This window comes from Biomphalaria glabrata, chromosome 3, assembly GCF_947242115.1.
Source record: "Biomphalaria glabrata chromosome 3, xgBioGlab47.1, whole genome shotgun sequence".
Lineage (NCBI taxonomy): Eukaryota > Metazoa > Mollusca > Gastropoda > Planorbidae > Biomphalaria > Biomphalaria glabrata.
Window position 1 is genome coordinate 19443632 of NC_074713.1, and position 22742 is coordinate 19466373.

A 22742-nucleotide genomic window follows, 5' to 3' on the forward strand; every position below is an offset into this window, starting at 1 on the left:
GCTAATATAGATGTGGCATATATTGTTTTTTTTAAAAACGTATTTATATAGTTAGACAATAAAAAGGTGACATTTACCGAACTGTACTAAAAGAAGAACAATAAAAAGGTGCCACTTTCCCATCATAAGTAGGCCTATGGTTTGTGATAGGTAAGTTAATAAACCGGCTAGCGAGGGATTTGGCTTACATAGAAAGAGATAGATTAATGTATTCAGTCAGTGGCTTTAAGATAAAATGTTCTTTCACTGTTACGTTCTAGCTTTCCATAGCAGTGAGCCAGCAGACCTGATCAAACAAACCCTAGAGGTGCCTCATGGTTAAACACTTTCTTAAGCTTTGATATTTTCACGAATAATGGCATCTCTAATTTCATAAGAATCACAATCTCTGGTACTCGAAATGTCGACACCAGTTCCATTTACTGTTGGAAATAGAAGAAGTACATACGTGTGGCTAATAGCTTATAATAATAACGTAATCGTCTTTTTTTTAACTAACGTCTGTATAAGATAAGATAAGATAATAAGGTAATTATCAGGTGACAAGGAAAAGCGAGGCGCATAAAGTTCTTAATTAAAAGAAAGAACTAAATTCAAGAATTAAAAAAAAAAAAACTAAAAAAAAACCAAAAAAACTGGCAGTTTGGCAACTTGAAAACTTTGGTTACATGATTGATTCATAAAGTCCTAAGAAATCCAACGGAATTAATGTCAACATCGTAAGTCTTATTTCCTCCGGTGCTATACAGTTCCAAGTGTCTAAGAAAGCTAACCTGGTCGTAACCCTTCAGACGCCTCATCTAACTCGTACGAAATAACTGTTGAACTGTGTGCTCAAAATCTATAATGTTTGTACTGGGGTCAACTCCCGCAAGTAATGCCTGCTGGGACGGATGCGGTCAAGCCAGAACGAGGCTAGCAGTATCTCCCGCCATCAATAGTTGAAGTGGAAACGAGAATTACTTTTCTTTAAAAAAAAACATATATTTAAAATATCATCAAGTGGTACAAATAGCATCTTGGAATGACACTGTCTTGGGAGCTAGATTACTATCAAAGCACTAGGGTAATAGCCAAACATTTTTTTTTTGTTTTTTTTTTCAAGACAGGAAATGTCTCCACTTGAACATTAAAATAAAAAGGGAAACAAATAGTCTTATTTGTGTGATACGAAAACAATAAATATTTTAAATAGAATTGCTTAGAAGATGAGACAACGTCTCTGATTAAAATATTTTTATCGTGAAAATGTGTGAATTAACTCTTTTTACTTGTTCAATATTCAAACATGGACTTCTATCATGGAATTATATTTGTTTTTTTTTTATCTTTCGAAGAAGGAGTCGAGGTGGCTGAGTGGTAAAGCGCTTGGCTTCCGATTCGGAGAGTCCCGAGTTCAAATCCTGGTGAAAACAGAAATGTTTAATTACGGGATCTTTAAGGCGCCTCTGAATTAACCCGGTTCTAATGGGTACCTGACATTAAATGAGGAAAAGTAAAGGCGGTTGTTCATTGTGCTGGCCACATGACACTCTCGTTAACAGACGGCCACAAAAACAGATGACCTATAAACCACATGGTCTGAAAGGGGTTCGTCACTGTCACAGTCCAGTTTTAGAATCTCTGTGACATGAAGTGACACTCAGTCACCTATTGTAATATTCCGTGCGGGCAAGCACGAGGTTATGTGAATAAGTTAAAGGACTCTGAAATAAGGGTCAAAGTTAGTTAGTGAAGAACTCCAGCAGAGAGTGGATGTACGATTTTCTCTGTCTGTAATATGTACCTTAATGAATTTGATTTAATGTTAACTTGAGAGTTTTCTTCGGACTTATATTTTGAACATTCCATTGATGTGATTACTTATTCCACATGGCATGAACAGCCAGTATTTATTGGTGTATATTTTGTGACGGCTGAAGTCGCCAGTATCTTCTGTAATTTATCTTATATATATATATAATAAACTTTACGTCTGCTACCAGTGTGTTCATCAGTGATTCTAAATGTTGTCGTTAGAGACCTTAGTATACTAGTAATGTTGCGCACTTGCAAATCTAGTGCGTCTAATAAAGTACATCGCTAAGAGGAGCATTATAGCCGTACCAGAAGAGGTACCTACAACACACGGACGCACCCACGCCGCTACGCCTACAGCCAAAACCAGGTAGCGACATTTGGTGGCCAGTATGTCTTAAATGACAGAACGAACCTACACTCTTTAACAAGTAAATCGTCGATCGTCTACATTCCATCTGGCGTAGAAGTACAAGGACTATTTTTCTTTCACCATGGCGGCGAAAACAATTCAACGAACTTAGAGGGCTAATAAACTTTTCTTCAATAAGAAATCAACTCAGGTGGCCTTGCTACAACATGATCTCAGAGCGATTCCTAGATCTTAATATGCTATCTTAGATCGGGAAGTTGAAACAACCAGAAACCAAGATCTGATGCAGATTGATGATAAACAACAGTCAACAAAACAGGTCAAGGCCCATTCATCTCAACTCTCAGAGATCCACTACCTTAACATCATCATACACATAAGAGTCGATTTAATTAGTATGTATGAAACTGAATACAGCCATGCCTGATGAGCCGCAATATGGGTGAAAACAATTACTGAAGAAAAGCCGAAGCCGGAGTACAGCTACCTGTCTGTACTAATCAATTCCGACGTCATTCAAGTCGACGATTCATCGGGGTGTACGTCTTTTGAGACTCACCTAATCATTTGTTCACTGTTCCAGTAGCAAATTGTGGTACACTGGGGCACGTGATACCACCATATCGTCCTAACTGAAGAGAATCTTCTCCACAACATCTTCTGAAGAGAATCTTCTCCATAACATCTTCTGTGAAGAACTTCTCCTGTCTTATATTGCTAATTAAGTCAGTCATAGACTATTGGATTATCCTCTAAAAGATCAAGTACTTTGGATTATATATACATATACTATTTGTCATCTTAGTCATCGTTGCCCATACTATTTGTACTAAACCGTTATTGGACCACTAGCTACCAGTATAATTAATTCTGTTTGGATTATTGAGCTCGTTATTGGATATATATTATATATTTGTGACTGGACTATTGGATATATTACCTTATTTCACTGATTTATTCTATGATTCGATTATAACTGGACTATGGATCTACACTAAGAGTATCGAGCTTATCTACATCAGACTACACTAGAAAGCCCCTGTAAGTTTTGATCAATTATTGAATATATTTGTTATACATTGATATAATTTAAAGCATCCAACTAAGTATTGTTGAATTTAAAGTATCCAATTAAGTATTGTTGACTATTGAAGATAGTCACTAGTGAGTAACTATTTTCATTTTTCTAAGTGTTCTTTTAAGGGTGGCTGGAGAGGGACTATTGCATGAACTATCATAACAATAGGATCTATTAGGGTCTATCCTATTTGTTCTTTAACCTCTATAAGGCCCAATGCGTTTGAGGCTCTCCTTGTTGGTACGGAGGTCATAGAATATAGTGGGAAATTATTTATTTAGCTGTTGAGTCTTGTTTGTATTTCTGTCAGTGTACTTAATCTGTATCTATATTGTTGTTTGTTTAAAAGTCCTGTATCCATATATCTGTATTTCTCCTGTCGCATTTCTACCTTTTATTAATTTCTTTAAAGGCAGACTGTGTTGTTCTCTATATTGTTTCTGTGTTTGTCTTTTTACTTATACTGTACATATATTTTTCTTTCTTTTACTAATTTACATTTTTTTTACTATTTTACTTTGGCACAACAGCACACATGTATAACATATGTTGAAATTTATGACTATTGAATTTGAATAGTTTATAATTGAGTAACTGAGTACATTTTGATCTAGATCTATACATTGGACAATTATCACTACATTCTTTCATTACATTGTAACCATTGATTGAATTTTTTATATTATTGTGTAATATACACATGTTTAATAATTGACACACACTGTATTGACAAGTATAACACAGTACATTTTTCTTTTCTCACTTAATTAACTACACAAAGCATTAAACATGTCTTCCTATGACAAAATTTTAGAGTTAGTGAAAGTCATGGAACTAGAAGGGGATGAGAAAAAGGAATTTATCAAAAAAGAATTAGAAAAGGCTGAAAAGAAAGAAAGGGAGGAAAGAGATAGGGCTGAAAAAGAAAAAGATAGAATAGAAAAGAAAGAAAGGGAAGAAAAAGATAGAATAGAAAGGAAAGAAAGGGAGGAAAGGGAAGAAAAGAAACAAATTAGAGATAGGGAAGAAAGAGCTGCTGAAAGAGCTCATCAGAAAACATTAAAAGAACTAGAAACTAGACAAAAAGAACTAGAACTAGAAGCTGCCAAAACAAATCCCAACATTAATACCCAACAGTCAACAACAAAGCCATTCATCTCCAAATTCCATAAATACAATTCAAAAGATGAAACACTTGAAAACTATTTAGTCCAATTTGAGCATATAGCCTCAACCTATAGTCTTAACAATGAGGACATAGCCAAACACCTACTAGCAAATTTGTCGGGAGAACCCCTCAACATCATTTCCACTTTAACTGTAGACCAAAAGAAAGACTATGCAGCAGTAAAGACTAGATTATTAGAACACTTTGGAAAAAATTCAGATTTCTATCGTAAACTATTCAGGGACACTAAATTGAAAAAAGATGGGGACTTCAACAGAATAATATTCGACATGAGGACTAACATGATAAAATGGTTAGAGCTAGCAAAATGTGACATCAAGGACCCGACACAAATCCTAGACATGCTACTTATTGACAATGTCCTCAACAACGTGACAGACTTAGTATTTACTTTCCTTAAAGAAAAGAAGATCAAGACAGAGACTGAACTGATAACGAATCTAAATCTATTTAAAGACAGTCACCCTGGACACACGATTGACAAAAGAGACCTACACCAACTAGTAGCCACAGCAACAACATTCAACAACAACAACAATGACAAATTCAAATGGTCCAACACCAAGACTTGTTTCAATTGTGGGAGAAAAGGTCACGTAAAAAAACCAATGCAAAGCTCCTATAAACTACAATAACAATTACAGATACAGAAGTTACACTAGTTTCTACAACCCAAACAGCTACAAACAAAACAACAATAATTACAATAATAGACCATATAGACTACACCAGAGTGCAAGTCCCAATGAAAGAAGAAATTTTGCAAACAGTTACCAACACAATAACTATAATAGAAACAACAGGCAATCTAGAAGGGACCAATATAACTACCACACAAACAACCACCCAAACAACTACAATAGAGGAAACAATAGAAACAACAGTGGCAATAACACCAACACCCATAGAGAGGAAAATGTAGCCTACATGCAAGCAAATAAGTCCAAAATAAAAGTCTTTCCATCCTATGTTAATTCTAAAGAAGTAGGATCAATTCGTGACAGTGGAGCCACGGCAATCATAGTTAAAGCCTCTTTAGTTGAACCAGGACAGTATCTAGAAGATACAGTAAAAGTGACCTATGCAAATATACAAAAATTTGACATTTGCAAGACCGCTAAAGTCCTAATAGAATCACCCTGGATTACAGGAGAACTAGAAGCCATAGTCATGGACACCCCAGCACAAGATCTAATAATAGGCAATGTAGATGGTGTAAAAGATCCAACACTAGAAGAAGTTATGCAATGGGCGGAAGATAGACAAAAATATTCCCTATTTAAACATGAGGCACTATTAGCTCAAACCAGATCACATAAAAAAATAACACCAGAAATAGAATGCCCCACTGTATTACTCAATGAAATAGGCATAACTAGGGAGGAACTAATAGCTATGCAGAAAAATGACACCACAATACAAGACCTCTTAAGCAAAGATTATAACAAGATAAATTTAAATAACCACCATATAGAAATTAACAACTTAGCCATTAGATATAACAGGAAAGAAAATTGTACTAGACTTCAAATCCTGATCCCTAAAACTTTAAGAGCTAAAATATTAAATATGGCACATGATGACCCCACAGCAGGACACTTAGGAAAAAAAAAGGTATATGCTAAGATAGCCAACAAATTCTTCTGGCCAAAGATGGGAAAGGACATTAAGAACTATGTAAACAGTTGCACAGAATGTGCCAAACAAAAAACAGTAACTAGAGCCCCATTAGAGAAATCAGATAAATCTCACTATTTTTGGGACAAAATTGCCATGGACATAATGGGACCCCTAACTACCAGCAGTAAAGGGAATAAATATATTTTGGGTATCATTGACATGTCCACTAGATGGGCAGAGGCATTTCCTCTAAAAGATATAAAGGCTATTGACATATGTAATTGCTTAAAAACACTTTTTCTAAAATTTGGATTCCCCAATAAGTTACTGTCAGATAATGCATCAAACTTTAAGTCCCACCTTAACCAGGCATTTGCAGAAATGACTAACATCCGCCTAGTCCATAGCACCATCTACTCACCACAGGGAAATGGAGTCATAGAGAAATGGAACAGAACTGTAAAACAGATGATATATAAGCTAGAAAGAGACTCAATGAGCACCTGGGACCAGACTCTTAGCTATGCTATATTTGCCTACAACACTAGCATCCATGAAACCACCAAATTCAGCCCCTATGAGCTTGTATTTAACAGAAAACCTAAAGGACCGTTAGAGTTATGGGCTGACAACATGTTAGACTTAGAGAACATAGAACAGTACCATCCTTGGATAATTCAGACCAAACAACAGCTTAGACAAGGAATAAAACTAGCAGAGATAAACATGGACAAAAATCTAGAAAGGCATAGGAAAATAAAAATAGAAATAGAAAACTAAGAACACTAAATGTAGGTGACCAAGTTTTTGTTAAGATAGAAAACAAACACTGCAAAGATAAGAATGAGGGACCATTTAAAGTTATAGAGAGAATTAATAACAAAGTGTACATCATTGATAAAGATGGTAGAGAATGCAAAATCAATATTGACAAACTTGTAAAATTAGATAAGAGACAAATAACTGACACAAACATAATTGAACTTGATGTAGAAACCAAACACAACATACAAGAACATATAGTAAGCACTATAAACACAACACACAACAGTAGGCCAAATATTGAAAATGATATGTTACAGAATTTGACAGTCAAATATAGTGATGTAATTACACAAAAGCTAGGATGTACCAATCTGATAGAACACACAATAAAACTCAACAAAGCACTACCAACCAAGACAAAAGCCTATAGTATTCCTAAAGCATACGAGGACTTAGTTAGGACAGAAATGACCTACTTAATTAAAGATGGGAAGATAGAGAGATCAGAAACATGTAAATATGCATCACCCATGGTCATTGTAAAAAAGAAAGACAGTGGAGTAAGAATCTGCTGTGACTTTAGAGAAATAAATAAATGCACAGTCATAGACCCAGAACCCCTACCAGACACTGACAGCATAATTACAAGTTTAAGCAAATCATCCCTATTCACAACAATGGACTTAAACAGAGGCTTCTGGCAGATTAAAATGGACCCTGACTCTAAGGAATATACAGCATTCAAATGCACTATGCCAGGCCTAGAAGGTATCTATGTCTGGAATGTCATGCCATTCGGCTTAATAAATAGTACAGCCACATTTCAGAAATGCATGTCAAAATTATTAGAAGGCATAAATAATGTATTGTCTTATGTAGATGACATTTGTGTTTTCACCAACTCACAACAGGAACACATTCATGTACTAGAGCAAATATTTTCAAGACTAAGAACACACAACATGACATTAGCCCCCAAGAAATTAAACCTAGCCAAGCCTGAAATCCAATTCTTAGGATATTGCATCACCAATGACAAAATTACACCCACTGAAACAAACCTAACAAAGATTAAAAACATAAAAGAACCTAGGACTAAGAAAGACATGAGATCATTATTAGGACTTTGCAACTTTTATAGAAAGTTCATTCCAAATTATGCACAGATAATTGAGCCCCTTGTTGAATTTACTAAAAAGAAGCATGGAAACACAATTTGTATGGATGAAAAAAGTAGACTAGCATTAAGCAACTTAAAAGATAAATTTAATGAGAAACTAGAATTAGCCAGCATTGACCCAACATCAACACTATCACTATACACTGATGCCTCCAACACTGGTATTGGGGCATGCTTACTACAGCAAAGAGAGTCATTTTTTAAGCCAATAGTACACATCAGTAGAACACTGTCTGAAACAGAAAGAAAATACTCAGTAATTGAAAAAGAATTATTAGCCATTGTATGGTCAGTTGTAAAACTCAAGAATTACTTGTTAGGTAGATATTTTAGCATTAAGTGTGATCATAAACCATTACTGGCACTAAAAAGAAAAGAGCTAAAAAATGACAGGATAAACAGATGGACACTCATTCTCTCAGATTACAAATTTGATTTAGAAAGCATTCCAGGACATGAAAATGTAATAGCTGACTTTCTATCCAGATACATAATACATGAAAATGAAGCAAGTGAAAATAATGACATTAAACACATCAGCCAGGACATTCTGATAGAATAAATAACCAGTACAAAGCACTTAGAAACAAGGAGTAGTAGTCAACTAAGTCAAATTAACATTCTACACATTTTTCAAATAAGTCATGACACTTTATTGTTACACTTTTTTTTGGGGTCATGATGACATTTATGCTTATGATCAACAACAGATCATCTATTTACTCATTGTATTTTATTGTCAACAAATACCAGATGTGTTTATTTTGTGTGTATATATTGTATTTTATTACTGATCATGCACAGCAATGTAAACAATGAGATGTAAACAACAGTGAACTATTTGAACTGTTGACCTATATTTTTTCAAAACAACTCACAGATGTAAATATTGTCTAAAAATTTTTACACACCTGAATACTACAATGAATGTTTATAAACATGGAAATTTGTTTACTATTGTACTTCAATACTACACTCAGACTATTTATAGTAGTCTTATGCAAGGTCAACCTTGAACTGGATTGACATGTCTCTGAATTTTTTTTTCCTTTTGATGATGGCAAAACTTAGAATAATATTTTGACACAGCACATCACAATTGTAAATAAACATTAACCTTTTTTTTTCTGTAATAATTTTGAGTAAATTTACTCAGTGTGTCAAATGATACACATTGACAATGTTGTGCATCTACAATTATAGTAAAACATTGGATGTGGAATAACTTGTATATTTTTCCTTTTTTATATTGATTAGCATGTGATTGTTTGTACACATTTTTTCTTTCAGTACAAATGTATGCAGAAAGCTTGTTAACACTTGATGGAGGTACTTTTCATTACAATTAGTGTGACATTTCAGTGATTTTGCTCTCAGTGAATTAAGTATATAAATGATTATACATTTTGGACTCAGTAATTTATATGATGTTATACATAATTACTAAGATTATATAAGATGATATAAGCAATTGAAGTGAACTTACAGCACTTCATGGAATAAGGTACTAAGCTCATATATATATTTGTACAGTGATATTGATGTAAAATATACTTGTCAAAGATTTTTGGTCAAAAATCTTTTTGGAGTGTGGGGCGTATGTCACAGTCCAGTTTTAGAATCTCTGTGACATGAAGTGACACTCAGTCACCTATTGTAATATTCCGTGCGGGCAAGCACGAGGTTATGTGAATAAGTTAAAGGACTCTGAAATAAGGGTCAAAGTTAGTTAGTGAAGAACTCCAGCAGAGAGTGGATGTACGATTTTCTCTGTCTGTAATATGTACCTTAATGAATTTGATTTAATGTTAACTTGAGAGTTTTCTTCGGACTTATATTTTGAACATTCCATTGATGTGATTACTTATTCCACATGGCATGAACAGCCAGTATTTATTGGTGTATATTTTGTGACGGCTGAAGTCGCCAGTATCTTCTGTAATTTATCTTATATATATATATAATAAACTTTACGTCTGCTACCAGTGTGTTCATCAGTGATTCTAAATGTTGTCGTTAGAGACCTTAGTATACTAGTAATGTTGCGCACTTGCAAATCTAGTGCGTCTAATAAAGTACATCGCTAAGAGGAGCATTATAGCCGTACCAGAAGAGGTACCTACAACACACGGACGCACCCACGCCGCTACAGCCAAAACCAGGTAGCGACAGTCACTTTTTTTTTTCTTTTAAAAAAATAAATAGTCCGCCTCACAGTTTGAGAAACACTGATTTGCTTAATTATTTTTGGTCACTGTTAATACTTTTATTGGCAAGTCTCCTGTGATATTTCTTTTACTTATTTGGACGAAATACTTTAAAAAAATGGTTTTCTATATGCGCGATTTCGTAAGCACTACAGCTTCAGGTTTGAATTTCACGCATCGATTAAAAGTAAAGATCCATTGGCAGGATCGGAACACGTGTTTTGTAGATCAAGTTCCATTCATTTTACAAGCTATTAATAGCGGGTTATTTTTTTTATCTACACATTTAAGCTGCGTTCATACGAGGGAGACGACACACTATTTGTGACTCTCCTTGTTAAAAAAATAAAACTATGAACTATTGATAGCAAATCTTGATAGTTGAAAGTAGTCAAGATGCTATCTAAGGCAGGTCTTAGAGTGGAACCCCGAGGGAACAATAAGTAGAGGAAGACCGAAAAGAACATGGCGACGCAGTGTACCTGAGGAAGCCAAGAGGACGGGAAAGTGCTGGGAAACCATCAAAAAAACTAGCAAGAGACCGTGGAGAGTGACGTGTCTTTGCTGAAGCCCTATGTTCCATGAGGAACTAGCAAGAGACCGTGGAGAGTGACGTGTCTTTGTTGAGGCCCTATGTTCCATGAGGAACTAGCAAGAGACCGTGGAGAGTGACGTGTCTTTGCTGAGGCCCTATGTTCCATGAGGAACTAGCAAGAGACCGTGGAGAGTGACGTGTCTTTGCTGAGGCCCTATGTTCCATGAGGAACTAGCAAGAGACCGTGGAGAGTGACGTGTCTTTGCTGAGGCCCTATGTTCCATGAGGAACTAGCAAGAGACCGTGGAGAGTGACGTGTCTTTGCTGAGGCCCTATGTTCCATGAGGAACTAGCAAGAGACCGTGGAGAGTGACGTGTCTTTGCTGAGGCCCTATGTTCCATGAGGAACTAGCAAGAGACCGTGGAGAGTGACGTGTCTTTGCTGAGGCCCTATGTTCCATGAGGAACTAGCAAGAGACCGTGGAGAGTGACGTGTCTTTGCTGAAGCCCTATGTTCCATGAGGAACTAGCAAGAGACCGTGGAGAGTGACGTGTCTTTGCTGAAGCCCTATGTTCCATGAGGAACTAGCAAGAGACCGTGGAGAGTGACGTGTCTTTGCTGAGGCCCTATGTTCCATGAGGAACTAGCAAGAGACCGTGGAGAGTGACGTGTCTTTGCTGAAGCCCTATGTTCCATGAGGAACTAGCAAGAGACCGTGGAGAGTGACGTGTCTTTGCTGAAGCCCTATGTTCCATGAGGAACTAGCAAGAGACCGTGGAGAGTGACGTGTCTTTGTTGAGACCCTATGTTCCATGAGGAACTAGCAAGAGACCGTGGAGAGTGACGTGTCTTTGCTGAGGCCCTATGTTCCATGAGGAACTAGCAAGAGACCGTGGAGAGTGACGTGTCTTTGCTGAGGCCCTATGTTCCATGAGGAACTAGCAAGAGACCGTGGAGAGTGACGTGTCTTTGCTGAGGCCCTATGTTCCATGAGGAACTAGCAAGAGACCGTGGAGAGTGACGTGTCTTTGCTGAGGCCCTATGTTCCATGAGGAACTCAAAGGAATGATGATGAATAAGATGCTATCGTGCGAGATGAGAGTGAATTGAATTTATTATCCTCCTTTTGATAAAATAATTGTATTGGTTCAAACTAGCTTCAAACTAATATAAATTCAATTCGACCTTAGCATTAAATACTATAACAATAACAAGATAGATGTAAACACTAACAACATTTTAAAAACAACATTTAGGCTTCCAGGTACATCTCGGTGACTACAGCACACGATAACTTCCGGTTTATTTTTATAGGATACTTTCTAATAGTATAATATAGATGACGTATTATAAGATGGCGCATCAGAAAGTATTTATGATTTCAAAGATTATTTTTTTGACAAGCCGAAAAAAAAAATGGCATTGTCATGCAGATCACAAATAATTTAAAAAAAAATAGTGCTTAAGGACTAAACCACGTGACCTGACGGTTGAAATTCAAACTTAGACTTTATGTTTAACAATGGCCTTAGATGGACCATAGATCTATACAAATAAAACCTATCTACCTATCTACCTTACCACTTCACTTCTAGTGTGATTTTTTTCCCCTTCAAAAATCGATGTGCAGCTCTGACGACCATTTAGCAGAGCTCACACGACATTGCGCCCTCTATCCATCTTCCTTTTCACAGCACCCATTCGCCGCCACTGGTCATGTGTACAAATAATTAGAAACGCCATGCTGACGCCGTCACAAGCACCTCCATCCACACCCCACTCCCCTGGAGAGCATACGATCCATTTTTTTTTGGGTACATTCTGGGTCCTATTGTAATAAGTGGTTAAAAAAAGGGATTGAGTTGTGGCGGTGGTGTTGGGGAACTGATACGGTTGCCTAGCCGAGTGATCTTATTTTGTTAATGGCCTCCAATGGCGTGGAGCAGGACTTGATTAATAATTCACAATGAATCGACAAGAGCAAGGGTTCTAAAACAGAGCTCTATGAACACAGGGAACGCTCTAGCTATGGAATATTGTAGTGCTGAATAGATAGACAGATACCAGACAGAAAGAGAAAGAGAGAGAGAGATTACAAAATAAAGTAGTAAAGTGTGTACCGAACATGAGGGAAATAGCACACAAATGGCAGAAGAGTTTAATCTGTAAATAACAAGCATATCAATAGTTCGTTTTAATTGACTATGCAACATAGGAGGAGGAAGGGGCATTGTTTTAGAACCACTAATACATGGACAAGGACTAGGCTCAACTCTAGATTGATACAATCAAATTAGTCAGCCTGAAGCGATTGTACCAAACTGTAGACTGAGACCGGCAGGAAAACAGACAGAAAGAAATAGAGAGAGAGAAAGAAAGAAAGAGAAAGAAATAGAGAGAGAAAGAAAGAAAGAGAAAGAAATAGAGAGAGAGAGAGAGAAAGAGAAAGAAATAGAAATGTGTTTTGAGTGGGGGGGGGCCTCTCTGTTACGTGTATGTGTGTTGATAAGAAGGGAGAGTAGTGAAAAGGAGATAAAAAGCGAATAAGTACAACAGAGAAGTCATTCTTTTAACGCCTACATAGAAAACAATTACATCTCCAAATGTTTATCTGCAAAATGTAATAGATTTAGATAGAAAGAAAAAATGATTTGTTTAACAAGTTAACTAGCTGACTTATCGATAACAAGACTTTGAACATATAGGACGCAAATAAATTTAAATTATGACCAATGGCCTACAGGGCTTTATAAGAGACATGACTATTGCAGGGGAAAAGCTGATCAATATCAGAAGTATCGGAGCTATCGTCTCAGGTGAAGAAAATAAACCGTAACTACTAGCCAGAACTGCACATTTTACAGCAGCACTTGCAAAACAATCTGGAATATCAAAGGCATAGCCCTCGACACAAAAATCAGACTAACGTACTACCTGTTTATGGCTACATTTGAAATGCTACAGAAAGATCCTAGGTATCACATACAAAGACCGCATCATAAAAGAAGAGATTAGAGACTTCAGATTAGAGACTTCAGATTAGAGACTTCAGATTAGAGACAGGATTAGAGACAGGATTAGAGACAGGATTAGAGACAGGATTAGAGACAGGATTAGAGACTTCAGATTAGAGACAGGATTAGAGACAGGATTAGTACAGCTATCGACGATGTCCTGCTTATTACTGTCAAAAAAAAAAGTAAACTAGAATTCTTTGGTCATATTAAAAGATCCTTATGGTTTTCTTCAGGGAACAGTACCAGGAAAAAGAAGAAGAGGCTGACAGAGAAAGTGATGGGAAGACAAAATAAAGGAATGGGCGGGCCTGCCATTAGGTGGATTTTGCCACGGCAAAAGACAGTATGGACAAGGACGGTCAACAGATCATGAGTGCTGCCCCAACGGTCCAACATTCTAAAGGATAGGTGAAGGTGAACAAGTAAAGTATACTACTAAACAAGTAGTACACAGGATTGAAAATGAGTGCTTTCATCTACTCAAGTTCATTACTGTCATAACTTTACTTTAACTAGTAATTGCGCAATGAAGGAAGAATATATTGAAATGGAAAAATTGACAGCTGAACTTTCGAACGTAAAAATTTTTTAGGTCTGTCCTTCTGTCAGTCTTGTTCGTCTATTCAACAGCTTAATTTTTCTGATTTTTTCCGTTCTCCCAAAGTGGGAAAATTAGTGTTCAAACAATGAATCAGTCAGAGAAAGCATAGATTTATATATAAGTGTGTCTGCGTGTTTGAACTGGTGAGGAATTTCAAGGTCACCTTTCAGTTGGATTCCTGTAGATGACTGGATACAAAGGAGTGACTGAAGAACGGAGTTGCAGAGACTGCTGACAGAACAACGTGAGTGAGTGCATCGTAAAGGCAACAGTTTAAAATTAATGAAAGTATATTCCTAATAGACATTTGGTTATTTCTTAGTATTTCTATCTTGAAAGTTAATGTTCCTCTCATTAAAAATCAGTTTTTCTTTCGAGCCTCCTTCAAGATGTGAAAGTAAAGAACTACTCCAACAACATTCAGTTGGACTGCTTGCCTGGAACTACTAACAAAGGAAATACCTTATTGGCGTATAGTGTACAGTAGAGCTCATTAGGGAATGCATTCTAAACGAACATTCCAATATATGGGTAGACTTCTTTTTTGTTGAGCACGCTACAGGACATATTACACATTGAGTCTATGCAGGGATTGCATGCACTACAAATATAGACACTTTTACAATATTATACACATATTGACCTTTTTTTTTCATACCTCAAGTTGGGGGGGGGGGGTGCACTTGTGTATAATATTTCAATATTGAAACAGGCGGTGGAGAAGCGTAGATCTATATTTTTTTAAATCAATAGCAAACATAGTGCAGAGTGTTCCATTCAATAGAAGGAGCATTAGAAATTGTTTTTTTTTTTTTGTTGTTGTTTTTTATTTTTATTTGAACATTTCTTGAACATAGGAAGAACAAAAAAGGTATGTCTAGAATACAGTGCTATAGTCTGACGTTGAAAATAGTGTCCATAAGTTTGGGGGCCTACAGAAATCATCGGGCATGCTGGGATACGGAAATAGAAAGTGTGAGGTTCAAGGTCAATATAGTCTATCAAACAGCAGACACTCTCTATATCAATAGATATCTCTGATATCTCTTCTCTATCTCTTTCGCATACTTTTTTCCGCTTTTTTTTCTTAATTTATCTTTGTCTCTCTATCTCTTTCACTTTCTCTCTCTCTCTCTTCTGTTTTACATCAATACTACTACACAAATATAGTTAAAAAATCTATTTATAGATCAGACGTAAGGTTTGTTGTGCAATGAAGTGCGACAACTCCGTCTGAGTTTACCTTGAACCTAACAGAGAGTAGAACACGACCCAACCAGTATTGTACTCTACACATTGATGGACTCCGACATTTGACACTGAACAACTCCAAGTGCTTCGCTAGCCCCACGTGTCTCTGAAACGTCTGCAGACAGGCTTAAGTGTGTAAGATCTATAACTCCATCCAAGTTACCTAGTCCACCGTCACGACCTCAAACAGTACACCATATTTGTCGAATGATTATCTCCAAACAATACCGGAAGAGAACATAAGAACAGGAACGAGGCGTTAAAAGTCATGACACCGGAAGTACTGTAGTATGAAAGAGTTCTTTCAAAACTGAAATTAAAATGTTTGCTTGTTTATTTATATGTGGTTGGGGCTTAGAGCCAGAGAAACGTAGTGTAGAGCGGAGGTTCTAAACCTCTAATCCGTGGACATTATTTCTGATATATGTTTGCTTACTATTCGTTGACAAGGTTTTCAATAGCTAAATGCTATCTTGTGATACACATACACACAGGACTGCAGGACAACAGGACAAGACATGACCATGAAGTATCTCGAGAGAACTTTGAAGTATTGAAGGTTTTAGAGTCACCTTGTTCAGTGTTTCTTAAAATTTTTTGCCAGCACACCCCCACCCCCTTTAAAATCAGAACAGAAAAAAAAATATGTTGGCTCATCCTTAGTCGAGCTCTGGGCTCTGAGATCTGGGGTCTGGGGAGCTTCATAAATTCATTCTGATGGCGTCTACAACGCATCATTTCTCCACGTAAAAAGAGCGCAAGTGAAATACAGAAAATATTTAGTAGGGCTGCGGACTGAAGTCTCAAAGACGTCCGAGGCAGTAGAGTGTGCACGTTTGATCGTTGTAAGATTATCCTCATCAAGACGTCTTGTTGCAGGCCTGTTTTCTTCACGCTAAAGACGTCTTCTATCAGGCCTGTTTTGTTCACACTAAAGACGTCTTCTATCAGGCCTGTTTTGTTCACACTAAAGACGTCTTGTAGCAGGCTTGTTTTGTTCACACTAAAGACGTCTTGTAGCAGGCTTGTTTTGTTCACACTAAAGACGTCTTGTAGCAGGCTTGTTTTGTTCACACTAAAGACGTCTTGTAGCAGGCTTGTTTTGTTCCCACTAAAGACGTCTTCTAGCAGGCTTGTTTTGTTCACACTAAAGACGTCTTGTAGCAGGCCTGTTTTGTACACACTAAAGAGGTCTTCTAGCAGGCTTGTTTTGTTCCCACTAAAGACGTCTTCTAGCAGGCCTGTTTTGTTCACACTAAAGACGTCTTCTATCAGGCCTGTTTTGTGCACACTAAAGACGTCTTCTAGCAGGCCTGTTTTGATCCCACTAAAGACGTCTTCTAGCAGGCCTGTTTTGTTCACACTAAAGACGTCTTGTAGCAGGCCTGTTTTGTTCACGCTAAAGACGACAACGGAAGGATAGTATGCCACATGGAAGACAGTCAAAAGTTTTGACGTAAGAGAGAATCGCATTGGCGAAGACGTATTAAAATGGCATCCTAAAAACAGAATATGCGCCTCACAGTTTGAGAAACGCTGCTTTACTTTATTTTGATTGGCAATTATGGCCTTAAACATTTGACCCCGAAGAATTAACAAATGGGACACTTTGCATCATTAGAAAAAATACGTGAAATATAAACAAAAAACATTTTTAAAACCTTAGAGGACGTGGAAGTAGCAGTTCATTATCATCTTTTAAATCTGACAAGAAACATCAATTGTCTCTGTCAACATTGTCATTGACGTGTTATAACATTACGTAATAGTTGCATAATCGATTATAATTGTGTTTAAACAATGTATCGAGTACTGCTTCGATATTATGTTAAGTTAGCATCGATTATATTCCTTATATCAAATAGACAGACGATACGGGTGGGAATACAGCTTTCTGTAGTAGGCTGTTAAATACTTTAATTATGTTTTGAGTGTTTCAAAATTAATATTTTTTAGAAATCTTTATATGTGTACGTTCTAACCATGGTTCAAACCCCCCCTCCCTCCACCCCAATGAATTTAGTAACTTTTATTTTTCTTAATTTTTTTTTTCGGAGGGAGATTTTTATATTAAACCATCACTTGCCACAGTATTTTCAAGGGGAATTAGGGTTGAAAACCACCTCTTGAATAAAAAAATGAAATAAATTACAATTAAAACATTACCATTAGGAGAAGAGTTTGAGTCAAAAAAAAAAACCCGGCCAATAAAAAAAAATTAAAGGAAAACTACAGTCTCTAAAGTGTATAAGTAGAGTCACCTCAAAACCCCTTTCAAATAATAAGCAAAGCAAAGCTACAGTCACTTAATTATAAAAGGTAGCCAAAAAAGGGGTTTTGAGTTTAACCTCCCCCCCCCACCCTTTTTTTTTTCAATAAAGAATAACTTTAATCGTATCCAAGGGTGGGTTAGATGTTAAAAATTGGACTTTTAAAAACAACAACATCCATTACATTCCATGAGCTAAATCAAGGGAGGTTGCAGGTTTCAAACCAGCTTCCAATCAAAGAAAAGCTACAATCACTATTCATTTTCTATGTTGTTGTTGTTTTTCTTACTGTACTGATTCTGCTTACAGTATTTGGGAGGGGAGGGCGTGATGATCGTCTGCCGGGCACGATGATCAACGCTTAAAGTAATTGTCATCCAAGTTCAAATTTTCATGGAACGTTCAAATCCCTGTCCGATCACGTGATCTCTGCGGGCGTTGGAGGGCACGCCGTGACAACTATTTGCGTTACTATTAATTATAGATCAAAAGTCATTAAGAGTGACATCCCTTTGACAATACGTCAACACAGAATCACCAAATGAATACATTTAAAAAAGAAAAAAAAAGCGCTTTCAAACGTAAAAGTCACAAGGGCATACATTGACGTTGGAGTGAGCTATACATGTAGAACAGAATTTTCTATGTCCATTACTCAGCAAGATCAAAGGAATTTTACAAAATGTATTTCTTACTCTAGTGTATATTGAGATTTTTGTCTAAAAGAAAATGAACTTTAACAAAAAAACATCGTAATTTTCTAAAAGACCATTAACACTTTTCTTTTTCTTTCTTATATAAAAAAAAGTTCATTAGTTTTAATTATTAACGTGCCTAACATTACATGTGTATATTACGTTTTCATCCTCTATGTGTGTTATATTGGGCGTCGCTACATAATAGAAAAAAAGCATCTAAAATTGGTATTAAACAATATAAATAAATAGTTTTCAATTCAACATTTAAAAAATGATTTATTGCTCTCACTTCAGTCTTTAACATCCACACATGCACACTTACATTCACACACATGCACACTTACATTCACACACATCTACACTAACACACACACATCCACACTTACATTCACCCACATCCACACTTACATTCACACAGATCTACTCACACATTACTATGAGCTAAACATTTATTCAAAGCATATTATCACTACCTTACAGTTTAGAATACAAATTTACAATAAAAAAAAAGCAAAGCATGTTTATGTAAGTATCGTCATAGGTACAAGGCTGTGGGCTCATCAGCTCTAAACACAGCCAACAAGCAGTGAATATTGACCTCAACTTTCATGTTACCAAACAAATCAATAAAAAGAATTTTTTTTTCTTGGTGTATTCGGTGTACAGAATACGAAAAGTTTTGATAGGCGAAACTAGGACCATATCATCGTTTGTGTGCATTTGTTGGAACTCTGTAGAATCAAATCCCTTTCATTTGTAACGCTATGTAATTTTTCATTTTGAGTTGTCTTAAGTAATCTTTCAATATGGCGTCCTGGACATTTGGTCTTTATGTCCAAATCTCTTTCCCTTTTTTATATTTAATCACACATTTTGTTACGTTTCATATTACAATGGCCACCACGTTTCTATCTATTGCTTTCTCTTCTTTTCTCTCTTAAACAACATTAACGGGATGTTTGAAAGCCAGCAGAGCAGATTGTTGTGATGAACTTTTATTGTAAAATTTTCAAATTGCAATACAGACGAGGAAACACTTTGGGTTCAAGAGATGTGTAGTCTATTGTCAATGTAAACTAAGCCTTTAAGGAAAAAACAATAATTATTTTTATTATCGTGGCGTAAGCACATTTCTTTACTAAAAAGAAAAGTTTCCCTTTCGGACCTTGTGGTCTATAGGGCAAATGGTGTAAAGGTCATCAGTTTCTGTGGCCTATGGATAACGAGGGTGTCATGTTGCCAGCACAACGACCAACCGCCTTTTCTTTTCCCCGGCTAATATCAGGTACTTATTAGAGCTGGGTGGACTCAGAGGCGACAAAGATCCCGAAATAAAAAATCCCAGTCTTTACCAGGATTTGAGCCCGGGGCCCACCAAGCGCTTTACCTCTCAGCCACAGCGCCTCATAGTTCTTTTCCACCTACAGAAATAATTGTGATTGTATTTTTGACGATGGGTCTAAATAACACTCTCCGTTTCTGAACCCAGGCTCTGATACAATCCCAGATTATATATTAATATTTTATTTTCTGTTTCAGATTTTAAAAACTCTAGTATTCACAATTGGTATAAAACGTACCCGACTTTACTTAACAGGGTCAGTTGACCGTTGAGCCAGTCACATGACAGTCACATTAATCAATGAGAATAAAAGTCATGAGCATTGCATCATCTGCCCCTGGAGATAGCTTTGTCTTTATGGGAAACTTGACTTTTGAAAAGAAACAGAGCGGTCAATACAAAACATTACATGGCTCCAACGAAACAAATTTATCCTTGTTTGTCCGCTGTAAAGAACGCGTCTGGTTTGTTTTGTGTTTTTATACTTGACAAATATTCTAGGTGCTTGTGTTAGTCTATTTAGATGCACAGATGCAATATTTAGATGCACTAACTCCATACATGATTCCTCACAAAGTAAGTAAAGTTCCCCTTTCAGACCTTGCGATCTATGGGGCAGATGATGTAAAAGTCATCTGTTTCTGTGGCCCACGGTTAACGAGGGTGTCATGTGGCCAGAATAACGACCAACCGCCTTTACTTCTTCCCCCAACTAATGTCATGTACCCATTAGAGTTGGGTGGACACAGAGGTGCTTAAAGATCCCGAAATTAAAAAATCTAATTCTTCACCAGGTTTTGAACCCGGACGCTTTACCCACTCAGCCACCGCGCCTCCCTCAATGATAAAGATAAATGACTAAGTCAATACTGTTCTATAACAGAACACTAACTTTAAAACAGAGTAATGCCAAAGTCGAGTAGACGTCACTCGTCATGTAATAAGAAATAAAAGAACGCTGAAGAGTAACCTAAAACAAGGCTTTATTAAACTAGAACGACACATGAACTGACGAACGAGGCTTGGACAGTAGCACACTAAATCGATGTTGTGAACACATTCTCACGACCTTACACAAACATAAACAAATAGTAACTATTTCACCACATTCACCCCTCCTAGAATTAAAATAGCAAGTATAGTAATATAGTAGGCCATAGCATAAATAAAAAGAGAATGCCAGTGCCTGTAATACAATAGATCAATAAATAGTGTCGAAATATTAGTTTCTCTTGTAAACAATAGTGAATAGTGATACAAAGAAACCTAAACACCAGTCTCTGTAGTGCGACTTATAAACAATTACTAGTTTCTGTTTTAAGCAATAACAAATAGAGTAGTAAGTAAATATGTACGTAAGTAAGTGAAAAGTAAACTCTAGTATCAGTAGCAAGAGATAAACAGTGCCAGTTTAATTAGTCAGTATAAGAAAGTGCAATAGAGAAACAACTCTAGACTCTATAGTTCGGTCTGGTTATTCTCTCTCTTAAGTTGTAACGGGGTTGACTATCATGTTCTACAGTTTGGGAGTCACTAGTGAGTTCCTGAGCGTCAAGGGGGGTATGATGGTTCTGTATATTTTGAAGAGGAAGCGCTCGGAGGTCCTCAGAGCCTTCCATGGGTTCTTTCCTTTCTTGTATAAGCGTAGGGGTGTTGACTGGTACTTCCATGTTTTGAGCTTCTGGAGGATATTCATTATCCTCACCCTGAGCGAAGAACGAAGGTTCACTTGTTGTGGATGGGGAGGGGGTGGGAGCCAAGTGTCTTAGAGAGACCGTCTCCTCTTTACCGCTGGGCAACCGTACCACGGCATATTGGGGGTTACACATCAGGAATTCAACTTCTTCCGTGAGAGGATCATACTTCGAAGATCGGTTCTCTCTTCTCAGCAACACTCGACCTGGGCCAGATAGCCAAGTGGGGATAGATATCCCGAAGGAGGATTTCTGGTTGAACCGGAAAACTCTCTCATGTGGAGTTTCGTTTGTTGCCGTAGATAGTAATGATCTAATCGAGTGTAGGGCCTGGTTCAAGACAAGCTCCCATCTTGAGATCGGGAGATCCAGGTCAGTGCTAAAGTAACAGCGTTCCATAGAGTTTTGTTTAGTCGTTCAATTTGCCCGTTGCCCGAATGATTAAAAGCGGTTGTTCTACTTGTAGCTATTCCCCTCTCGTGCAGAAAGGATTGCACCTCCCTCGACATAAATGACGTACCTCTGTCAGAATGGACGTACTCTGGCATCCCAACAAAGGAAAACAGCTGATTTAAACACTTTATGACAGTAGATGAGGACATATCGGGACATGGGTAGGCAAATGGGAAGCGTGAGTACTCATCCACCATTGTTAATAAATATTAATTGTGAGTAGCAGATGGGAGTGGCCCCTTAAAATCGATGCTTACTCTCTGAAATGGTTGGGTAGCCTTGATGAGGGTGCCTGAAAACTGTTTGAAGAATCTAGGCTTCAGTTCAGCGCAAGTTTTACATTGGTTTACCACTTTGCGGACGTCCTCGCAGGAAAAAGGTAAGTTCTTAGTCCGAACGTAATGGAGGAGTCTAGTGACCCCTGATGATTGATGGTTTGACTATAGTCGATAACCATTCTCTTTTTGTGCCTTTCATTTGTTGTTACAATTATTTGGGCTCGCCACGGGGACGTGGAAGGCTCAATAATTTTGTCAGATAGAAGTCTCTTGATTTCAGTTTGAATGAATTTGGAGTCAGGCATAGAATATTTTCTAGATTTAGTGGCTATGGGGTGGCAGTTAGGAGCAAGATTAGCGAAGAGGCGAGGGGCTTCAACTCGTGCAGCTTCC